Source organism: Pinus tabuliformis, chromosome 5_2, assembly GCF_031772625.1.
Source record: "Pinus tabuliformis cultivar Carrire ecotype Pingquan chromosome 5_2, CPIR1, whole genome shotgun sequence".
In the NCBI taxonomy this organism is placed as follows: Eukaryota; Viridiplantae; Streptophyta; class Pinopsida; order Pinales; family Pinaceae; genus Pinus; species Pinus tabuliformis.
In genome coordinates, this window is record NC_142306.1 from 352161806 (window position 1) to 352184052 (window position 22247).

The following is a 22247-nucleotide window of genomic DNA, read 5'->3' on the forward strand; positions in this document are numbered from 1 at the left end:
GAACTTAGTTGGAGTCATTGCATATAGAGCGAAGGACTAAGGAGAAAGGCGAAAGGATAAGTCTCAATTGGTAGAAGTAGGAAAACTCAGATGGGTGATCAGGAACGGGTTGCAGGTCATGCATGAGCGTGCAAGCCATGTGGCTGCACTGCAGGCAAAGAACTGGAGGGTGCGCTATGGCACAGGTGGACTGGTGTAAATCAAGTTGGGTGCGTAGAGGAGTGTCGGCCGAACAAGCTGCAGACCTGTGGCACACGGTGTTGTGTTAAATTTTTGCGACAGTGTAGAATTGTGACAGGAAAACCCATGGGTTAAATGAGTGTTGCGATGTGTAGGTCGGGTTGTGTTGAACTAAAAGGCATGCGGACATGAACCCATGTTGGGTTGCGATGTGAAAAATGGTGCGACGGGAGGTTTGGGCGCGACAGGGCATCCGATCAGGCAACCAAATGATGGAAGTGTCGATGCGACAATAAAACTACAGAATTGTATTGTGAAAAGGAAACTTGGGGTTTCCTCATAATTCATGTAGGAAAGTGGCAGTTGAGTTTGTAAGATTGTGACACGACACTTGGTATATTTGTGGAAACCAAGGAAGTTGGTAGCACACTATTGTAAACTTGTAATTGTAAGATATTGTACACTACAATTGTATATTATATTGGGCAGACGTTATGGGAGTTTCCCCTCCTATGTATAAGTGTGTATACTTGCATGATTTATGATTTTCGTTGCATAATGATGATGAATTGTAATTAAAGTAAATGTTATTTTGTTGCATTGTTAACACTTGAAGAATTGGAAAATTGGCTAAGTGTTGGATTTAGGTGTAGTCCATACAGTCGAGTATTGGTTAAAAGAAAAATTGTAGTGGTGTTGCACCTACTATATGTGGTTGAAAGATTACCACAAGGATAGGGTCGTGATAGTTGGTATCAGAGGTCGATTCAGGGCAAGTTGAGCTTGTTAAAAATTGGAAGTGAAGTAGGTGGTGAAGCATTGAGCATGGGCCAACATGAACGGGTGAATATGGTAGAAAGGGCTTTTCAAAAGCTTGAAGACATGATAGGTTGTTGGAAGGACAAGAAGAAGAAACAATATGAGCCTCTTGTGCAAGAGTGGGAACTCTTGGGAAAAATGGAGATGAGAAAGTGGACATGTGGAAGGCATTGGATAATATTCATTGAAGGACTACTGAACTTGATGAATTTGGTGAGAAGATACAACAAGGTGACTGAAGACTCAACTCATGGATGAGTGAGTTTGACTAAGGGAGAGAAGTACCATGTTGCACGCTAAAGTCAAGGGACTTGAGCATGAGATCAAGAGGGACTTTCTTGATCAGAAACTGGTTGTTATAGAATAAGCTAAGCTTTATTACATTAACAGACTTGGAGCATATCACCAAGCCATGAAGGAGGATATTCGGATGGTTGGGTCACTTCAAGTGGAGGAAGTCAATGTGTGCCAAGTAGGTGCACTTGAGAAGGATGTGATGAAGGAGAAGCTTGATGGAGCTCAAGCTATACCAGGATCGAGTTTCTCAGATGAACTGAAAGGGAAGATTTCATACCTTAAGCGGATAGTCAGGTTGAAGTGAAAGTCAAAAGATCCCACTGAGTTCAAGTTGTTGAAGAATGTTGCTGAGATAAGACGCAAGATAAAGTGTACAGAGGAGGGGGATGCCTTGAGGTGGAGTTTTCTGCAGGTAACCGTACATGGAAAAGAATTTTTATGCATTGATTGACACGAGGGCTGCACATAGTTTCCTTAGTAGGAAGGCAGCAACATCTTTAGGGAAGAAAGCTGAAATGGAGAGAGAGTTGAGTGTTTTCAAAGCTATAAACTCTACCATGAAAGTTGTGGTAGGTGTTTTGAAGAACACACAAGTGAGAGTGGGTTCATGGTTTGGCAGGTTGAATTTGAGGGTGATTGATATGACTGATCATGCTATGGTGCTAGGGAAGGAATTATTGATAGATGCAAAAGCCATATCGATGGTGGACTGTGACATACTCTTGATTACAACTGGAGGATAGATAATGGTTGTTCCGATGAATAGGAAGAGTTGCTTGGGATATCAACCAAGGATTGCTTCAATGACTTTCTATCCAAAAGATCCAGATGTGAAGCATGATTATGTAGAGCAAAAAGAACTTGGATGTATGACTCAAGCAATGAAGCAGAAGAGAATGATTGATTTTGTTACGAGAGCTAGGAAGAAAGATGGAGGTGGAAAGGTAGTTTCACACATCTTGAGGAGTACAACAGGTGCATATTCTACTAAGGAACTTCACTGTGTAGATTTTGATGAGAGGGGGAGTCCAAGTAATTATTCTAAAGCTGTGGTTAGGGAATTTTATGTAGGTAGAGATCCTGCTAGCATTGTGGACTTTTCCAGGTATTCCATGGGCATATACGACTTTCAGTTGACGAAGGACAAGACTGGAAAGCTTGGATGTACACAAGAGGAGATTGTTGTTGTGCATGAGTACTTGAAGAGGCAATATTAGTTAGATACATGGGTGGATGAGAGCCAAGGAGGAAACTTCCTGGCCTTTCTCACTAGATAAACCTTTGGAGGTGGGTTTGTGTAGTGCCTTGATGATGAGGAGGGTTGCACCGCCCTCACAAAGGGGCCTTTGGGGATGAGGCCTCTCTTTGACACATTATGATGATGCTTGGATGGATGCGTCTGTTTCAACAACACATTGGTATTAGCATCATTGAAAACATGTTGTAGATGGGATGATGGATTACTTCATGGACCTAAGCATGGATTATTCTAAACTTGGGATGGATTCTTGATTAATTTGAGATTGTGGTAGGATGCTGAGAGAAACGACCAATGGTGGCATGAGGAGGACCATTCTCATGGTTTGGGCGCGACATTTGGATTAGCTACCCAACTAGTTAGAGTCATGGGGGCATGTAGTGCACCAAATTTTGTTAGAGATATGTCTTGGTTATGGTCGAGATGTGTTGTGTTGGATGGAGTATCATGGCAGGAGAGTTCACATGATGACAAAACATGATGAGTTGAGACGATATATCTTGCAGTGGTGACATGTAGCTTCAGCTAAGGGGGACCAACCTCTTCATGGTATAGCAATAGGGAGTTTGCAACATAAGTGGTTGATGTTCATGGATTGAGGAGAATTTCTTGTTTTATGGAGACATGGACCTTGATGGAGGTTTGTGCAATGATAATGAGCAGAGTTGGGCAGCATGGATAGTGGATGTTGGAGTTAGAAACACATTGTGATGATGTGATATTGTTGTCGAAGATGAAAACCTTTTTAGACTGGTGGAGGATATCAGGCCCACGAGTTGAGGTGGGCACGATCACGTGTGATGGGAGCTTGTATTAACTGACTCAGTCGATGTGCGATGATGGGAAGACTTCTGTTTAAAGGCGAATGATTTGTATCAGGTGTGCCCATGTGTGACGGGTGCTCGTACTAACCAAATTGGGTCGATATGCGATGAGGAGTGCGTCGGTTAAAGGCATAGGGCAGGCATGTGCCCATAGCAGGTGGGTGAGACGAGAGGGCGCCGGGCATGTTGGCAAGTGGTGCGACATGCGACGGGCACCTTGGGTGAACGGGTGGAAGAACTAGGTGATCTGAGCAACCCACGAAGGAGGTGTGACAAAAATGTTTAAGTGTTGGCTGAACCGTGCTACAGGTTTATATGAGGAGGACGAGTTATGGACACGCTGATGTGGGGTGGAGCGGATGGACCGACCCATGACAAGTTGAAGGGTCGTGGCCCTTGGTTGGTACACACATTATGGTAGATATAAGTATGAATTAGACACATTGTGGAGGATCATCAAGCAAGTCGAACTGACTTGGAGTCATCGCAGATAGAGTGAACGACTAAAGATAAAGGCAAAAGGATAAGTCTCAACTGGTGGAAGTAGGTGAACTCTGACAAGTGAGAAGGAACGGGTCATAGGTCGTGCATGGGTGTGCAGGCCATGTGCCTGCACTGTGGGCAGACAATCATAGGGCAAGATACAGTGTGGACGGACTGGTGTAAATCAGGTCAGGTGTGTAGAGGAGTGTTAGGTGGGCAGGCCACAAACCTGTAGCACACGGTGGTGTGTTAAAGTTTTTCAATGGTGCATAATTGTGACAGGAAGACCCGTGGGTTGAAATAGTGGTACGACATGCGGGTTGGGTCATGTTGAATGGCAAGGTGTGCGAACATGAACCTATGTTGGTTTTCGATGTGCAGAACATTGCGACGGGAGGTTTGGGTATGATAGGGTGCGACAAGGTGTGAAACCAAGCAGCCAAATGATGGAAGTTTCGGTACAATGGTCGAACTATAGAATTGTATTGCGACAAGGAAACTTAGGCTTTCCTCATAATTTGTGTATGAAAATGGCATTCAAGTAGCTGCAAGATTGTGACATGACACTTGATATATTTGTGTAGACCAAGGAATTTAGTAGTACACTATTGTAAAATTATAATTGTAAGATATTGTACATTAATTACAGTCGTATATTATATTGGGCATACTTTATGGGAGTTACCCCTCCCAAGTATAAGTGTGTATACTTGTATGGTTTATGATTTCTGTTGCAAAATGATGATGAATTCTAATTAAAGTAAATTTTATTATGTTGCATTGTTAACAGTTGAAGAATTAAAAAATTGGCTAAGTGTTGGAGTTAGGCATAGTCCATACACTCTAGTATTTGTGAAAAGAAAAATTGCAGTGGTGCCGCACCCACTATACGTGGTTGAAAGAGTACCACAGGTATAGTGCCATGCCCAAGGGGTTGGCACACATGATAGATGAGACCGTGGCCAACCAGATTTTGATGCGACTTCAACAACACACCATCGGAGTGCCTAGCTGTATTGGTCAGCTACTGCAAAAGATAGCTTGTGCAGTTGTATGTTATCATGAGCACTTTTATTAGTCTAATTAGATATTTTGATGTAGTTTTTTTATTTGAGTCGTGTGGTCATATGTGTCTTAGGCACTAATTTTGTAAAACCAATATATATATATATATATATCTATATCTTCAGTGTTTTCTTGTTCCTATTATGCTTTCAATAGATGTGATGTGTACTGAAACTTATTTACATTTGTTGCAAATGTCTTTCTAAAACATGATTAGCAAGAACATTTGTCAATATGTATAGATGTCTAGAGATGTGTTTATATTGTATGAAATCAAAATGTATTTCTAGAAGGCGAACCCTTAAGAACATGCGAAGGATGGTAGGACTTATAACCGAATAAACATTAGAAATTTATAGTACCACAAGTTGTGAGTCAATTCTAATCACTAAATGATGGATACCATGTGAAATAGCACTAGACAGTAGCTTGACCACTGCACTATACTCAACAATGTTGTTGGTAGAGCGACCAATTCAAATACCTTGCAGACTCAATAATTCTCCAGTTGGAGAAAAGATAGCCCGCGCTGTAAAGGATAGGTTCCGAGTACTACGACTAGCACCATATGCATAACCAAAATACAGTTTAAGGGATTCTAACATCTGAAAACCAAACGTAAAAGGGATCAACATAAACGATGAATAAACACACTGCAAACACACTCAACACACCTATACAATATGTACACAGTGTTACTACACATGAGATCAAGCATAGTACTTTTTTAGGTACAACCAATTTCAAGGCTACGTCAGTGGAATTCCATCAAAATCGACTAACTCATCAGCCCCTTTTGCAAGAACACACTTGACGATATATGGACCTGACCACATAGGTTGGAACTTTCTTGATCCTAGCTTATTAGATTCTTGGCCATTTAAAAGAACGTCTCCTTCCGAGAAGACATCAGGCTTGACACTTTTTTCATATTGCGCCTTGTTAGATCTTTTATGACCTTCGTTAGCTATAGCAGTGGATGTTGGTAGCCACCCACCTATCCCACTTGGATTTCCATAACTGTCTCTTTCATATTTTTAGTTTCTGTAATTGTAGCACAATTTACTATTTTAGCAGTTTTTCGGGTCCTGAACTTCCGGAGCCGTTTTGAGGCCCTAAACGATGTTTTTTGGGAAATTTGGGAGAGAATGGATCTATGGACCGATGTTTCTCTTCCCAAAGTTGTAGTGCTCGGATAGATCTTTCTAACGAGCTATTGTACATGTCAAATGAAGATCAGGTGCCAAAGTTACGACCCCGGTAAGTTGATGTACCAACTTACCCAAAACGGGGCCCACAATTTGGCATTTCATATTCTAGGATTAGCTTTTGGGATGTTAAGGGTTTTTCATTGTTTCTCAACAATAAATAGGCCTTCTAGCCTCATTGTAACATAGTTCTGAGGCATGTAGCCACCACATCTCGTCTTAGAGATAAGCTACCATAACCCTAGTTGGTTTATTTCCATTTTTGTTTGTAAGCATATTTCAGTATTTTATATTAATGAAATGAAGTGTTATTTCCACTGCATCTTTGTGTTTATGGTTATCTCTTTAATTTTTTGTTTTCCTATTTAAATCCAGATTAGTGGTATCAGAGCGGTCTGCTTTTTCTATGTTTTTCTTTGCATGTCCCCAACGCGGTCGGGATATAAGGATTTAGGGCTTGAATTGGTTGAACCTTTCCAAGACCAACCTCAAAAATCTCGACGGCCTCCCATGGCGGATGAAAAGAAAGACGAGGGGCAGGAGATCCTATCAAAATCTTGCTTGAAGAAACCCTTGAGCGACACAGGAATGCGATGATGGACAACTTTGCTCAGATCCTTCAGTGGCTACCGAGAGGTGACGCATAGGCTTCCAACAACTACTCTGGAAACGCTTCACCCTTTAAGGTATAAGATAATTTTGAAATTCCCATCTTCTAGGGTCAAATAGTCGCAGATGCCATAGATAAATGGTTAAATCTGCTAGATGGGTATTTTTCTATTCATGATTTTTCAAGTCGGGAAAAGATTATTTTCGCTCTTCTCAAAGCATCCCCCCATGTCAAGGACTAGTGGGAAACCTACTGTGAGTAGAAGGATGAAAGTACGGGCTCACTATTTTTAGCCACACCCACTTGGGATTCATTTCGGGATGCCATCAAGGAGTAGTACTACCTTGTCAAAAGCTACAAGGAAAAATACATAAAATGGACCACGCTGCGACAAGGAAGGGACCAAGATGTGTCAGAGTTCACAAACATTTTTCATACCCTTCACACACACTTGGGTATCAAAGATTTTGGGCTGCATCTGGTACTCAAATAGTGCGGCTTCCTACACAGATACATCCAGGAAGAGATGGAGTTCCTGGACATCTCCTCGCTCATTACAGCGTACCGATACGCTGTCAAAATCGAGCAAAAGTTCAAATAGAAGAAGCGAGACTTTTCATCTACAAATCCGAAGACCAAAGGACAAAGCCAAGGTGGGGTGACCCAAGACAATTCGTCTAAGCCACAAGAAAAGAACAACACCACGAAGTCGAAGAAGGACACAAGAAAGTGGTGTGAGTTCCACAAGAGCCCCACTCACAACACAAGTGAGTTTCGAACGAAGCAGTCACTGGTGGTCGAGTTGAAGGCTTCAGAATCAAATGCATGTTCTAACCCTGAGCCAGAACCTGACAAGGGGAATGGCAAAGGGAATCAGATCATTGTTGCAGAGCCCAGCATCACTGTTGCCAGCACCAAGATCTAGAAGAATGAGCCCAAAGATCCATAGGAGGGGGAGCGTATTTTCCACTCACAGATGTGGGTGAAGGGTTAGCCGCTACAATTCATTGTCGACAGTGGCAGCCAAAAGAACCTCATTTCAGTATAGGTCATGAAGCGGTTGGGCCTACCAACTACACCACACCCACAGCTGTACAGTATCAGGTGGCTTCACCAAGGATGAGATCTCCGAGTTCACCAGCAGTGCTGCCTTCCCTATAGCATCAAACCCTTCACAGACGAGGTATTGTGTGATGTTACACCTCTAGATATTTGTGATGTACTATTTCGTCAGCCATACTTGTGGAGGCGACATGCTGTGTATGAGTCAAGGCCTCGTGATATTATTATTACTTTGGGTAATTCATTATACAAGATACCGGAGGTAGCACCACCTACCACCACCTCTTTGATCTCTGCTAAAGAATGTAGCAAGATCGTCTCCCAGACTAGGAAATTCATTTTCTGTCTGGTTCACTCCCAAAGTAAGGGGAAGATCGTAGCCACATCCATGACCCCCGTGAAGGGTTCCTCCACACAGCAGTAGCAGCAAAAGGATACGGTCGTGACAGAACACATGAACAACTTCTCCTCACCCATAGCGGTACCACACAAGTTTCAGGTGGGCGACAAAGTTTGGTTACATCTGCAGAAAGAACGCCTTACAAGATCCCATCAGAAGCTTAGACCACTCTGACATGGCCCTTACAGCATTACCAAGGCTGTGGGAGACAATATTTGGAGTGCAACATTCCTCCATTCCTTCGCTTGCACCGAGTGTTCAATGTGGAACGCCCTCTACCATGCTTCCCACCATTACTGGACACATCAGAGATTGCAGAACAACTCACCAAGGACCAAGTTCAGCAGATGGAGGAACTCAACGCAATGGGGACCATTGCTTCCTAAGGGGGGAGGAATGATCCAGGTGGATGTTGGTGGCCACCCACCTATCTCACTTGGACCCCCACAACTATCTATTTCAGATTTTTAGTTTCCGTAATTGTAGCACAATTTACTATTTTTAACAGCTTTTCGAGTCTTGGACTTCCGGAGCCATTTTGAGGCCCTAAATGAATTTTTTTGGAAATCTAGGAGCAACATAGGTCCATGGACTGATGTTTCTCTTTCCAAATTTGTAGTGCTCAGATGGATATTTCTAACGAGCTATTGTATGCGTCAAACGAAGATCGGGTGCCAAAGTTACGACCCCAGGAAGTTGATGTACCAACTTACCCAAAATGGGGCCTGCAATTTGGCGTTTCATCTTGTAGGGTTAGGTTTTGGGATGTTAAGGGTTTTCCATTGTTTCTCAACAATAAATAGGCCATCGAGCCACATTGTAACACAATTCAGAGGCATGTAGCCACCACATCTCTTCTCAGAGATAAGCTACCATAGCCGTAGCTGGTTTATTTCCATTGTTGTTTGTAAGCATATTTTAGTATTTTACATTAATGAAATGAAGTATTATTTCTACTACATCTTTGTGTTTATGGTTATCTCTATAATTTGTTGCGTTCCTGTTTAAATCCGAAACATCAACACACCTATACACAATATGTACACAGTGTTACTGCACATGAGATCAAGCATAGTACTTTTTTAGGTACAACCCATTTCAAGGCTATGTCAGTGGAATTCCATCAAAATCAACTAACTCATAAGCCCCTTTTGCAAGAATATGCTTGACGATATATGGGCCTGACCACATAGGTTGGTACTTTCTTGATCCTAACTTATCAAATTCTTGGCCATTTAAAAGAACAAGGTCTCCTTCTGAAAAGACATCAAGCTTGACACTTTTTTGATATTGTGCCTTGTTATATCTTTTATGACCTTCATTAGTTATAGCGGCATTGCCTCATGCCTCATCTAAATGGTTCAAATGTAAAATATGTTCCTCTTCTACAGAAGTGGCAAGAAGAAGTTCTATAGCAAGTTTCAGTGACGAAATCACACATTCAATTGGAAGGATTGCTTCCATACCATAAACCAAATGAAAGGGTGTAAATATGGTAGAAATCCTTAATAAGGTTCGATATGCCCATAAGGAAGTAGAAAGGAGAAAATGTCAGTCCAATTTATAGACCCCTACCATACGTTGAACCATAGTTTTGAGAAATTTATTGATAGCCTCAACCTATCCATTAGCCTGAGGATAATAGGGAGTGGAACTTTCATGGGAAATTCCTAGCTTAATAGTTACTTTGATCATCATATGATTCCGAAAATGCCTTTTGTGATACGTAACTATGCCTTGCGGAACATCAAACCGTGCAATAACCTAATTAAAAAAGAAGTATGCATCCTTTTTGCCAGTGTTGTTAAATGTAGGCATCGCCTCGACCCATTTAGTAAAATAATCTATTGAGAAAATGATATAACCATACCCTGCGGGTGAGTGAGGGTTGGATGTTATGAAGTCGATACCCCATTTCACAAAAGGTCTGATGATGATAACTGAATGAAATGGAGCAGGCAGAGCACAGGTCTTACGATCATAAATTTGGCATGCATGACACTTCTGGACAATGAGAATGTAGTCTCGAAAAATGGTAGGCCAAAAGTAAACAACACGTAGGATCTTTTGGGCGATAGCATAACCAGAAAAATGACCACTACTTGCCCACAAGTGGAATTCATTAAGGAATTTCTCTGCCTCCTCATGTGTGAGGCACCTTCGTAAAATCATATCAATATCGTGTCGATAAAGTGTGTCGTTAATAATGATGTATTTCTTGGCTTGGTATAGAATACATCACTGCTCAGAGCGAGAGGTATCAGACCTGAAAGTCTAGGTCTAGAGATATATTAGAATATCTCCATACCATGGGTTAGATGACCAAATCAGAAACAACGACTTGTTAAGGATAGAATCGACAGATGTCAATTCAAAATAAGGGGAAGCAAGGTCGCATATAAGCTCAATGAAGACCAGGGATTTCTTTGACTTGGATATGATGAATTCCAGGTCAAACTCATGTAGGATGAAAATCTATTTAGATTATCCCCCCCAACAATTGACATGAAAAAATGTATGTCATAGGTTTGTAATCTGAAACAACCATGGTTTTCTAGAGCAAGATGTAATGGCAGAACCTTTGAATGGCTTGAACGACTGCTACAACCAAATTTTCTACATGGGTATACCTAAATTTGGTATCATTGAGGTTTCAACTCAGATAATATATGGGATGTTCATTCCCTACATTGTATTCATGGACCAATACCATTGCTATAATAGAAATGGCAGCAAAGAGATACAAGAAAAAGTCATGCTGGTAATCAGGGTGATATAAGAGAGATACCTGAACCAGTACATCCTTCAATGCATTAAATGTATTTTGAGCAGCAATGGAAGGGAACCCCTTTCTAAGTAGTCGTGTGAATCCTTTGTTCAACTCAACGTAATTAGGGAAGAACCTTCATAGGAAGTTAGCTTTCCCTTGAATTCGTTGAAGATGAACAAGCAAAGAAGGTGTAGGCAGATCAATGATTTCCTGTACTTTTAGAGGATAGATACAAATTCCATGTTTTGAAATAAAATAAAAAAACAAGAATTTGACCAAAACTAACTCAAATCACACATTTTTGTGGATTTAATATTATAGTGTCTACACTGTAAGAAAATGGCCCTAAGATGCATCAGGTGATAAGCCTGATATTTGGAATGAGCAGGGAGATCATCCAAATAAGGATGCACGATGTGTTTAATGTCATGAAAAGAATAGTCTATTTCCTATTGAAACATGGCCCTAACATTCTTTATACCAATGGGAGTTTACGGTAGGAAAACATGCCCTAAGGACAGATAAATGTAGTTTTAGGTTAATCGACTGGGAGAATGTGGATTTGATTATATCTAGAGAAACCATCTATGAACGAATAGATTTCATAGCTGGCATAGTCATCAAAAATATGGTAGATGAATGGGGTCAAGTAGTTGTCCTTTGGACAAGCGCGATTTACATCTCGATAATTGCCACATGCAGGGATTGTCCCCTATTTCTTCATGACATGGACAATATTTGAAACCCAATCAGTCAAAGGAACTGTGTAGATGAAACTAGCACAAAGGAGTTTTTCAACTTTAGTCTTTATCATGGAAACCTTCTTTGGATGGACCAGACGGAGGCGCTATCAGAACAATTTAGCATCAGGATATGTTTTAATCTCATGCACCACTATATTTGGGTCGATACTTGATATTTCCTCATAGGTCCAGGAAAAGACATCAAGAAACTTTGAAATAGGGCTTTATAGGTCTCAACCTCACATGGAGAGGAAGATGCACCAATGTGTATTTTTGACAATACTAGGCTTAACAAAGATATTAAGAGGTATCATTTCTTCGATATTTGAGAGATTCTTTTCAAAATAGACTTCGTGAATAGAAATGAAATTCGTAAAATACTCAATGATATTGGGTAGATATACATCACTGAAATTATCCTCAATGGAATCTGGTAAGGAGGAATAATGGTGGTGATCGTCCCATAGTGCATAAACTGGCATCATGATCTCCATGATGCTCTCATTGGTTGAGAATATATGAGAGAATGGATCAGAAAAAATGCCATAAGCGAATGATCGATCGACCAAATTGATCGAAGATAAGGTATGATCCATGCAATCCAAACAGATGGCTTCATAATCATGTTCAATCGGGCTACGCAACATTTGGTCACCAAAACTATGGACATTAGTTTCATCTGGTACAATCCATGTATCAGTTCGGATAGTAGAATATGATATCATATTGATATAAGAAACTGATGATGAGATGTCGGGAAGTGGAGGATGAGGAAGCGAAAAGGTTCCTATGAGCGAGGAATCCTTCAACAGTCCAACCCTGACATGCTGCTAAGAATGTAGAGTTTCCCCTACAAGTGAGACACTTCCAATAACATGAGAATCGAAGTTGAAAAAGTTGAGTTGGTCAATGGCCAGAATCATGTCCTTATGAGGAAAGGCAATCATATGGAAATAAGTCAAAACGAATGTGGCCCTGGCATAAACCCACATGCGACCCAATAGAAGGTTATAATCAAGAGGTTTGTTAATAAATTCCACTTATATGGATACAATTTGCCCCCCTAATTCAACTTGTAAGGATTTCATAATACCACAAGGTTTATACGTTATCCCATCAAAATATTTCAATGTGGTAGGTGAATGACTTAGTTGAGGAGAACCAATTGCTTTCCAGAAAGACATAGAAATGATACAAGTCGAGGCTCCCTCATCCACAATGGAATGATGAATTTTCTTACCATGGATGACAATCTGGATGACAAAGGCCAATTAAGCTAGAAGGAAAGGGGTATAATTTCCATGACGTAAAACAACTAGGTAGGTTGGAATATAAAGGATCCACATATTCGATAGTTGAAAGCAAATCCTTTTTCTAGGCGGGACAGTTTTGCAACACCTCAAGTGTTGACATAGTTGATGGAGACTGAGCCAAGTCTTGTAATATGTTATAATTTTGAGTAGCCCTGGCACGAGGGTTGAAAGAAAATTTATGAATAACACCCTTCAGAGGCTTAATAGTTAACTCTGTAGGAATTATGTGCAGAGAAGGATCAGATGGAGGTGATGTCGAAATGGTAGGTTGATAAGTATCCTGACCATTCAAAGGGTTCGCATTACCATAGTCCTTATTCTGAGTAGCCACCATAACATCATATTTTAGATTTGTGGAGGAAATAATTAAAATTGTGTTAGAGGAAGAAGGGTCCCAAGCAGCCATGCGGGTCTCCTGATTGGGAAATAGGTCGGTCAACACAAAGGGATAAGTGGAGGATATCATAAATTGGTTCACTTTTTCGTATTCAAGACAGTCACAAGTAAAGTGATCCTCATTGCAAATAAAGAAAGGGTAGTGAGGCTTTTATTTCTCATCAGAGGACTAATTTGTTTACTTATCCTATGGTAAAGAATCTTTTTTCTTTTTGCATTTTCCTTTCTTCTTGCTTCCTAGTTGCTGTTGAGATTTTTCTTTATTAGAATAAACAACATTTATCTCAAAAGAAGAAGCCCCAGGAGGATTGGATGAAGAGTTTTGGGCAGAATCAGTGAGAGCAACACCAGATGGTTTACTCATTGTCTGTGAACTGGTAGAACAATTAATGCCATTAGTATCATGAGATTCTTTACCAAGATTTAGAGGAACAACATTCGAAGGTCTCAAAGCATCTAATATATTTTCAGAGAGCATGCCAGATTGGGTATAGGTGAGGTCCAAATACTGAGCATGAGAAATCACTTGCTCTTCAGTCACGGCCCTGCCTTTATCTACATTGTTTCTAATAGATGGCAACAAGGATTTAATGAACCAATCCGCTAACAATTGATCTAAAACATAGTTTTAACCAATCGATGATGACGTTGCCATTCATGAATATGATCTGAGATGTGAGTGGCTTTATTTTTTGTAAAGTTCGTCAAAATTTTCATTCCAGTTTCATACTGGATGGGAAACTAGAAATGTGTGAGGAAGGTTGTAGCTAAGGAACTAAAATCATGAAATGAAGCTTTAGGTAACTCAATGTACCATTTAGTTGTGGTACTTGTAAGAGTACATTGGAAAAGACATAATCATATGGAATCATCATTAAGGGAGTTCGAAGAACACCACAGATGATATGTCATGACATGGGTCGATGGGTCTTCTTCAGGATTCCCATTGAATTTTGGGATATCAGAATGAAATTTAGTAGGAATTATCGACCACCAAGGTGAATGAGTAATGGGATGGTTGGTGAGATGAGTCAAGTCTGGAAATTTGAGAGTCACCACAAAAGGTAACTACCGATTAAAATCTAGTGGACGATAGCCTAGATAAGAAGGAATAGCCTAAGAAACATGTACTTGCATTCTAGGATAAGGAGGGTTCTGATAAATAGGATCCTAGGCATCAGAATAAGGAGGCTTCTAGTAACTAGCATACACATAACCATGTTGACCAGTGCTAGGATAAACCTGTAAAGGATGGAATGGTTGGGTTTGGATATATTGGCCTTAAAAAGGCACTTAAGGAACACCCTGATAAGGTCTATATTATTTCCCTGTGGGATTTTATATCATCCTGACTTAAGGTGGATTCTATTGAGGTTGTGCCATGCTATACACATTCTGTCCTATTGAAATTTGAGGAGTACCCTGCCCAAGCGGTTAAGACTGTAAGATACCTTGTAAAGGCTAGGTAAGTGTAACCTGAGGGGTACTAGATACCGATGGAATAGGTTGGGATGCAAAAGTAGCCTGTAAAGGCTAACTTACATGTATTTGATATTGTTGAGGTACAAATTGATGGGTAGGAATTTGAGATGAAGACGAAACAGGTTGAGGATTCAACAATCGGTCCGAAAATGAACCAAGTTGGATGGGAAAAGTAGGTTTCCAAACACTATCATCCATCCCAAGATAAGGAGGATTATAATAAGGATGATTACCAATTTGATATATACCAACAACAGGTTTCCCCCCTGCCATAGGACGAGGGGATGATGGAGGCAACTGTAAACCAGATGTAGGGCACCCAGCATAAGGAGAGTTAGACTATTGAAGATAACCTTGCCCACTAACATAAGGGCCATCTGATGTTCAATCATAGGTGTAGGTGGAGGATAAGGAGAAGGATGAGTAGCATTCATAAGGGAATTTCCAGATGGAATTCCTAAAATGGATGAAATGGGAGAGGTCCAAGGACTGGAAGTTGCACTAGAGAAGGTACCAGATAAAGACTGATAAGTAGGTGGGATGGATGGGCCACCATTTAGATGTTTCTTTGGTGATGCTACAAACATGGATGAGGAAGCAACATTTGATGTCTCAACCATAATGGTGGACTCGAGTTGGGAAGTCAAATTGGATCCAGTGATGGTTAACAATGCCAATGAATATTGCCATGATAAATATGTGGGTGAGTCAAAAGAATTAGGTAAAGGAATCTGTGTTGGAGTCTGAAGAGGAGTAAGAGGATCAATTTGATAAAAAAAGGGTCCACTCTAATGAACAAGAGTAGAGGAACAAAGCTCTTCTTGTAGTATCTCTTCAATACTCACAAGACAGTATGAACAGTGTAAACTTTGAAATGGGAACTGATATGTTTCCCATTTCGTAGAGATAGCAAAAAAATGACTTGATTTTGAAAAGGGGTGATGCATAACACACATGTTTTTTTTAGAGCATAGTTTTTGGAACTTTAATTTTTTTATGTACATTACGTTTTAGAATGGTAGTGATTTTCATGCTGATTTAAAAAAGTGACTATTCTGCATCACACCCTTTTTTTAAAAGACCTATTTTTTGACTTTAAATTTTCTAATGTATGAAATGTAAATAATTATTTTCTAAATTTGATAGTTTTTGAAGTGGCCGTTTTCTTCATATTTTCTTGTTTTTTATTTTAATTTTAATTTTTTTTGTAGTGATGTTTTTATTGTTTTGCATTTTTAAATTAGAAAGTCGATATTTTGAATTTTCATTAATCTACATATTTATACATCCTTAATTAATTTTTCAATCCACATGAAATAATTGTTTCTAAAAAACAATATTTTTTAACAATGGACATAAAAATAACCATTTTTAACATAAATATAACAAAAAAACTACACATTTTGATAATTTTTTGCTAGAATTGACATGTCAAAATTACAATTTTTATAAGAAAATTTTAACTAAAAATGGTTAAATAATATTTTTTTTATGAATTTCATGTCAAATAATAATAATAATCATTTTTTTTCAAAAAATAATGATTAACTTAAAAATCAATGCGAAAATCACATATTACAAATATTGAATGCATAACAACCTTAATTGATTAATTATTCTTCTCATAAAATGTCAAAGTCAAAACATTGCAAAGCTTGATTTCCAAGCATAACTTAAATTTAATCAGTAATGTCATGTAATCCAAACTCTTCGTCCTCTAGAGTTTCATCATTGTCTTCTTCCACAATATTTTCTGCTTCCTTTTGCTCATTTTCCTCTTCTAATGGATCTTTGATGTCTGCGAATCTCCCAGTGTATGTCTTTCCAAACATTCCATGTAATGGTGGTTGGGGTTCCTTTGCCTTTTTTGCTACACGTGATTCACTAAAGTCCCCTTTATTCAACCCAATTTCTTGCATTGCATCTCGAAGAAATTGAAGAGCATTAATTCTTTGTTGAATGAAATTGCATTGTAATGGATCTTTCTCAATTGCAACGCAATTTTTTCCTTTTTTAAGGTAGCATGCTAGTGTTGTAACTAATTATCAAGCACAAAAGAAAAAATGAAGTAAATTAGTACGATGACATATTAATTAAAAAAATAACATATTGAAATTCAATTCCATATAATAAAACTTACCTGAGCCAGAAAATAAATCCAAAACCCAATCTCCTTCATTTGAACATATGTCTATAAGATAGTTAATCAATAATTGTGGTTTTTGATAAATGTTAACTATCTCTCCTTTTGTTTCTTTGTCTTCATATGTTAGTTTTCTCACAACAGCATCATAAGTCAGTATTTGGCTATGACTCTTTCCGTCCACCCGATTAAAAATCATAGACATATGGCTATCATATTTTGCCCAACTATCAATATGAATGAACTCACAGTCATTTATAACCTGTTGATCTTCATTGTTAAGAAGATTTTACTTTTTCCTGTAACATGAAATAGTAGAAGTTCAATTAACTTGTACATAAATAAATTTTTCAACATTAATCAAATATACATTTTAAATGTCTTACCATGTAAGCTGCATCCTTGAATTTGTTTTCCCATTGAAGCTTGACAATATCATTGCCAATTGTGTGTCTGAATGAAATGTCACAAATCTCCATAATGGTGATGACGTCACTTCTACAAATCCCGCAACCACTTTATTAAAAGCTTGATAAGTATAAGGGTCACTATCATAGTAAAAGTTTGGAATATTGAAACCATGGGGAATATCTGCAATAACTAGGGCATAATCCCTTTTTGGTATGAGTTTAGCAATGTCTTCATAGTCGCCTTGTATTACTTGATATTGAATAGTGTCTAGCCCATTCCAAATGAAATGATTAAGAGTTAGATCAAGTTCAACATTCTTAGTACGTTGCTCTGTCTGGTGCTCCATTATCTTCCTTCCTCATCTTTTATAAAATAGACAGATATATGTGTAAGTTATAAATTAAAAATAGTACATAGATGAATAAAAATAAATGTATAAATCAAGATACCTTTTTAAATGCAAGATAAAAGCTTTTAATGTTGATGTAGAACTTGAATCTGGATAGTTGCGTACAAAATCATCCCAACTATCTTCATTCAACAATCTAACCATTTGTTCTTGAATTTTCATGTAAACTTTGTGACTACATAGATAAAGTAAGAAAATGTTAATATAATGATATGCATAACAAATACTACCAAGAACAACATGTTTTATTTAAAAGATAACTATAATCTAGAAATAAATAAAAGTAATTCAGCAAACATACTTTTGAAATTCTTCAGACATTTCCTCCAATGATAATTCCCCTGACCTCACATGAGATAATATTGTTTTAACAATTTTTTCATCTTTCACTCCTTGCATCACCCTCCAAGGCATGATAGTCATATCATCTGGAAGTTGTTTCAGTTCAGGAGCTGATTTACTGTTGCTACATATCAATGGCTTAGACATTTTGACCCTCTGGTTTTTAATGCCAATGTCTTCCCACATGCTAAAAATCTCATCAATCAACTTCCAAACATCTCCATTTATAAATGCCAATTGGAAAATGTTATCAACACCTCTTTATAAATCACTATTTTTGTTGCCTTTTCCACCTTTTGAATTGGTTTTCTCTTCAATTTGATAGCCTATTTCCATACAACATTCCTTTCGGAAATATGCAGTAACATTTATCCTATCCCCACCACATTTTTCTTGAAATTCACTATGAATAAATCTAACCCTTTGGATGAAAGTCATAGACATCCTATATTCATTATCTGAATTATGATCCCATGCCACTAACTTTGCTTCTATTTCATTTAAACCAGCATAAATGATACATTTCATTGTTTCAAAACATGGGTTATTAGGATATTACTCCATCAATTGTCTTTGAGCTTCTATAGAATGGTTCCCCCCAAGCACATAATAATTGTATTCAAAACATTTAGACTTATCAAATGCTTCTTTGTTGGGAACTTGAACTGGATCAACAAGAAGCACATAACTAACCACATGAGCATATGGATTGTACCTCATCAATGTCTTCAAGTTGTGAACATGCAGATGATGTGGCTTTCTGACTTGATATTGACATTGTCCTTCACTTGCCTTATAGGTTTGTCTGAAATTAAGCTGAAATGTACGACCACCATCAATTAAGTTTCTCTTTGTCAAATTTTTTCGAATGGCATTTTGTTTTGTTTTGATAATGCCATCATCTAAATCAGCTACCGGTGTAATGATTTCTCTACTTTCTTTTGAAGTTTCACTAGGTTCTTGAATGCTGGTAATGACTACTTCAAAATCTTCAACTTTACTTTTCTTTGTCATAACATTCTCTTGGGCATTGTTACTTTTGGTCTTTTATGACTTTTCTCAGTTCCAATTTCATCTTCAGTAATGGCAACATATGCTTCACTGTTAGTTTCAAATTTATCGTCCTTAAAAATAACTTGTTTACCCTTGCTAGATTTATCCACAAGAGGCCTTTTTTTTTTTTATGATTCTTCGGATATAGTTTTGTAGCATCATCAATTACTACATTTTGCTTGTTTTCCATATCTTCTTCTGACACTGAGTAAAAACTGCTGACAACTTTCATGATATCATGCTCTATGAAATGAATGTCTCCCAACCTAATTGAACAACTTTCAACAAAATTCTGCCAAACAAAATATCATATGTCAATAAAAACAAAGTTAAAAAAATATAGCGAGACACTTTTAAGAATGCAAAATACAAATATAAATAACAATACTTAAAATGTTTTGTGTCATCTCATTTATGATTTGTTTACACAAATTTGTAGATACCTCTCTCGTGTCATACAATGAATATGATAGTCAGTATTTAATCCTTTCATGTGACTTGGGAGCTTTTGTAAGTACGTAAACAACTTCAGTGTTCGGTACCAAACACATATCTATGACTCTTCCCATCACCTCAAAATTTCCATTATCATTCGGTATATCAATATATAGATATATATTCATATTTGTGCTTTCTTTTTCTTTCACATACCAGACTCTTGATGGAAATTTCACCTCTTTTGAATTCTTCCAGTCTGAAATTATCTTCTTATCACTTGAGGCACTTGAAAGATTTGTAGCCATGAGCTCAGGTGGAGTTCATTCACTAATGTTTTTTGAAGATGCACCTTTAAGAGTCTTTGGTTCAGAAAGATTCACAGAAATTTTCTTTGAAGCCATTTTCCTGAAAAATAGAAACACATAAATCAGTAAATAACAAAAACATATTAGCTTAAATTAACAATGAAAATATATCATAAATCTTTTATTTGTATAATCAGAATCTCCCAGCCACCCCTAACGGGCAGGTGGGTGGGTCAGTGGGAGGGCGGGAGGTCGGGTGAGGGACAGTGGGGCGGGGTGGACAGCCAGGCGGGTGAGGGCGGCCGAGGTCTGTAGGCGGTCCGGGTGTGTGTGGGCGAGAGGGGTGCGCGGGTGTGGGAGGGGCTGAGCGTGCGGGGGTGCCACACCAGGCCCCCTTCCACCCCCACGCACCCACGGCGACCCTCTTTCCTCACACCCACCTGCCTCTCCCCCATCCCTCTCACTCCCCTTGACCCGCACGCCCTCCTCGCCACCCTCTCCACCCACGTGCCCCCACCTGCCCACAAACATGCGCTCCCCTCACCCACCCCCTCGCACCCTGCCCCTCCCTCTCACCCCCCCCCCCTCACCCACCCCACCCCCGCGCCCTCCCCCCCTCTCCACCTACACCCTCCCCCTACCGCACCCCCCCACCTACAACCCCTTCCCCCTCGCCCCCCCTCACACTTCCCACACCCCTCCCCCTCTACGCACACTGTCCCTCCCCTTCACCCCCGCCTACAACCCTTCCCTTCCCCCCACTCCCCACTCCAACCCCCTCCCTCACACTTGCCACCCCGACCCTGCCCTTGCCCCCCTTCACACTCTCGACCCCGACCCCCCCCCCCTCGCCCACGACCCTTCCCCTCTGCCTACCCCCCCCTCATACTCCGCCCACCCAAACCCTCCCACCGCCCACCCACACCCTCCCGCCGCCCACGACCCCTCCCCACCCCCTACTCCCCCCTCACACTCCCCACCCTGACCCCCCCGCACCCTCGCCCATGACCCTTCCCCTCCCTCTACCCCCCCTCACACTCCCCCCACGCCTCCCCCTGCACTCCCCACCCTCTCTCCCCCCTCCACCCACACCCTCCCCCCGCCCACGACCCCTCCCCAACCCCTAACCCCCCTCACACTCCTCCCCTGCGCCCCCTCACACTCCCCCTCCCTCGCCTCGCCCCTCTCTCCACCCCCTCTCCCCCCTCCACTCCCCTCCCCTCCCATGGCCTCCCCCGCCCCTCCCTGCCCCCGCCACCCACGGCCCCTCCCCACCACCGGCCCCCCTGCCCCTCCTCCCCCCTGCCGCCCATGGCCCCTCCCCATCGCCTCCCCCCTGCCCCCCCACTGGTCGAGCAGGGGGTGGGCCAGCAGGGTGGCACAGGCTCCACCCCGGTGCCCCTGCCCCCCCACCCAACCAGTGGCCAGGTGATTCCGGGAATTGCCTGGCCGCTGGTCGGGCGAGGGGGGGAGGCCGCCGGTAAGGGCGGGGGAGGCCGTCGGAGGGGAGAGGGGGTGGAGAGGGGGTGGGGAGGGGCCAGGGGTGGAGAGGGGGTGGGGAGGGGTGGGAGGAGAGGGAGGGTAGGGGAGAGGGGAGAGAGGGTGGGGAGGGGCTGTGGGTGGCGGGGGGAGGCCGTGGGAGGGGAGGGGAGGGAGGAGAGGAGAGGGAGGCGAGGGAGGGGGAGTGTGAGGGGGGAGAGGGGAGAGAGGGGGTAAGGAGGGGGGCGATGCGAGGGAAGGGGAGTGTGAGGGGGAGCGGAGGGGAGAGAGGGGGTAAGGAGGGGGATGATTCGAGGGAGGGGGAGTGTGAGGGGGGGCAGGGGGAGGAGTGAGGGGGGGCAGGGGGAGGCGAGGGGTCATGGACAGTTGGTGGTGGAGGGGGGAGATGGGGTGTGGGGGGAGTGTGGAGGGGGTAGTGGGAGGGCAGGGGTCGTGGGCGAGGGGGGGGGGGGTAGGGGGAGAGTGTGGGTGGAGAGGGGGACGAGGGGGAGGGCAGGGGTCATGGGCAGGGGGGGGGGGTAGGGTGAGGGTGTGGGTGGAGAGGCGGAGGAGGGTGCGGGGAGGGGTGTGGGGAGGCTGTGGGAGGGGGTAAGGAGTGGGATGGGAGTGGTGGAGGGTGAGCGCGGGGGGAAGGGGTGGGGTGAGGAGAGCGGGGGAGTGGGAGGGTGGGTGAGGTGGGTGGGAGGGTGAGTGTGAGGGGGTGGGGAGGGTGACCGTGTGGGGAGCGCACGTGAGG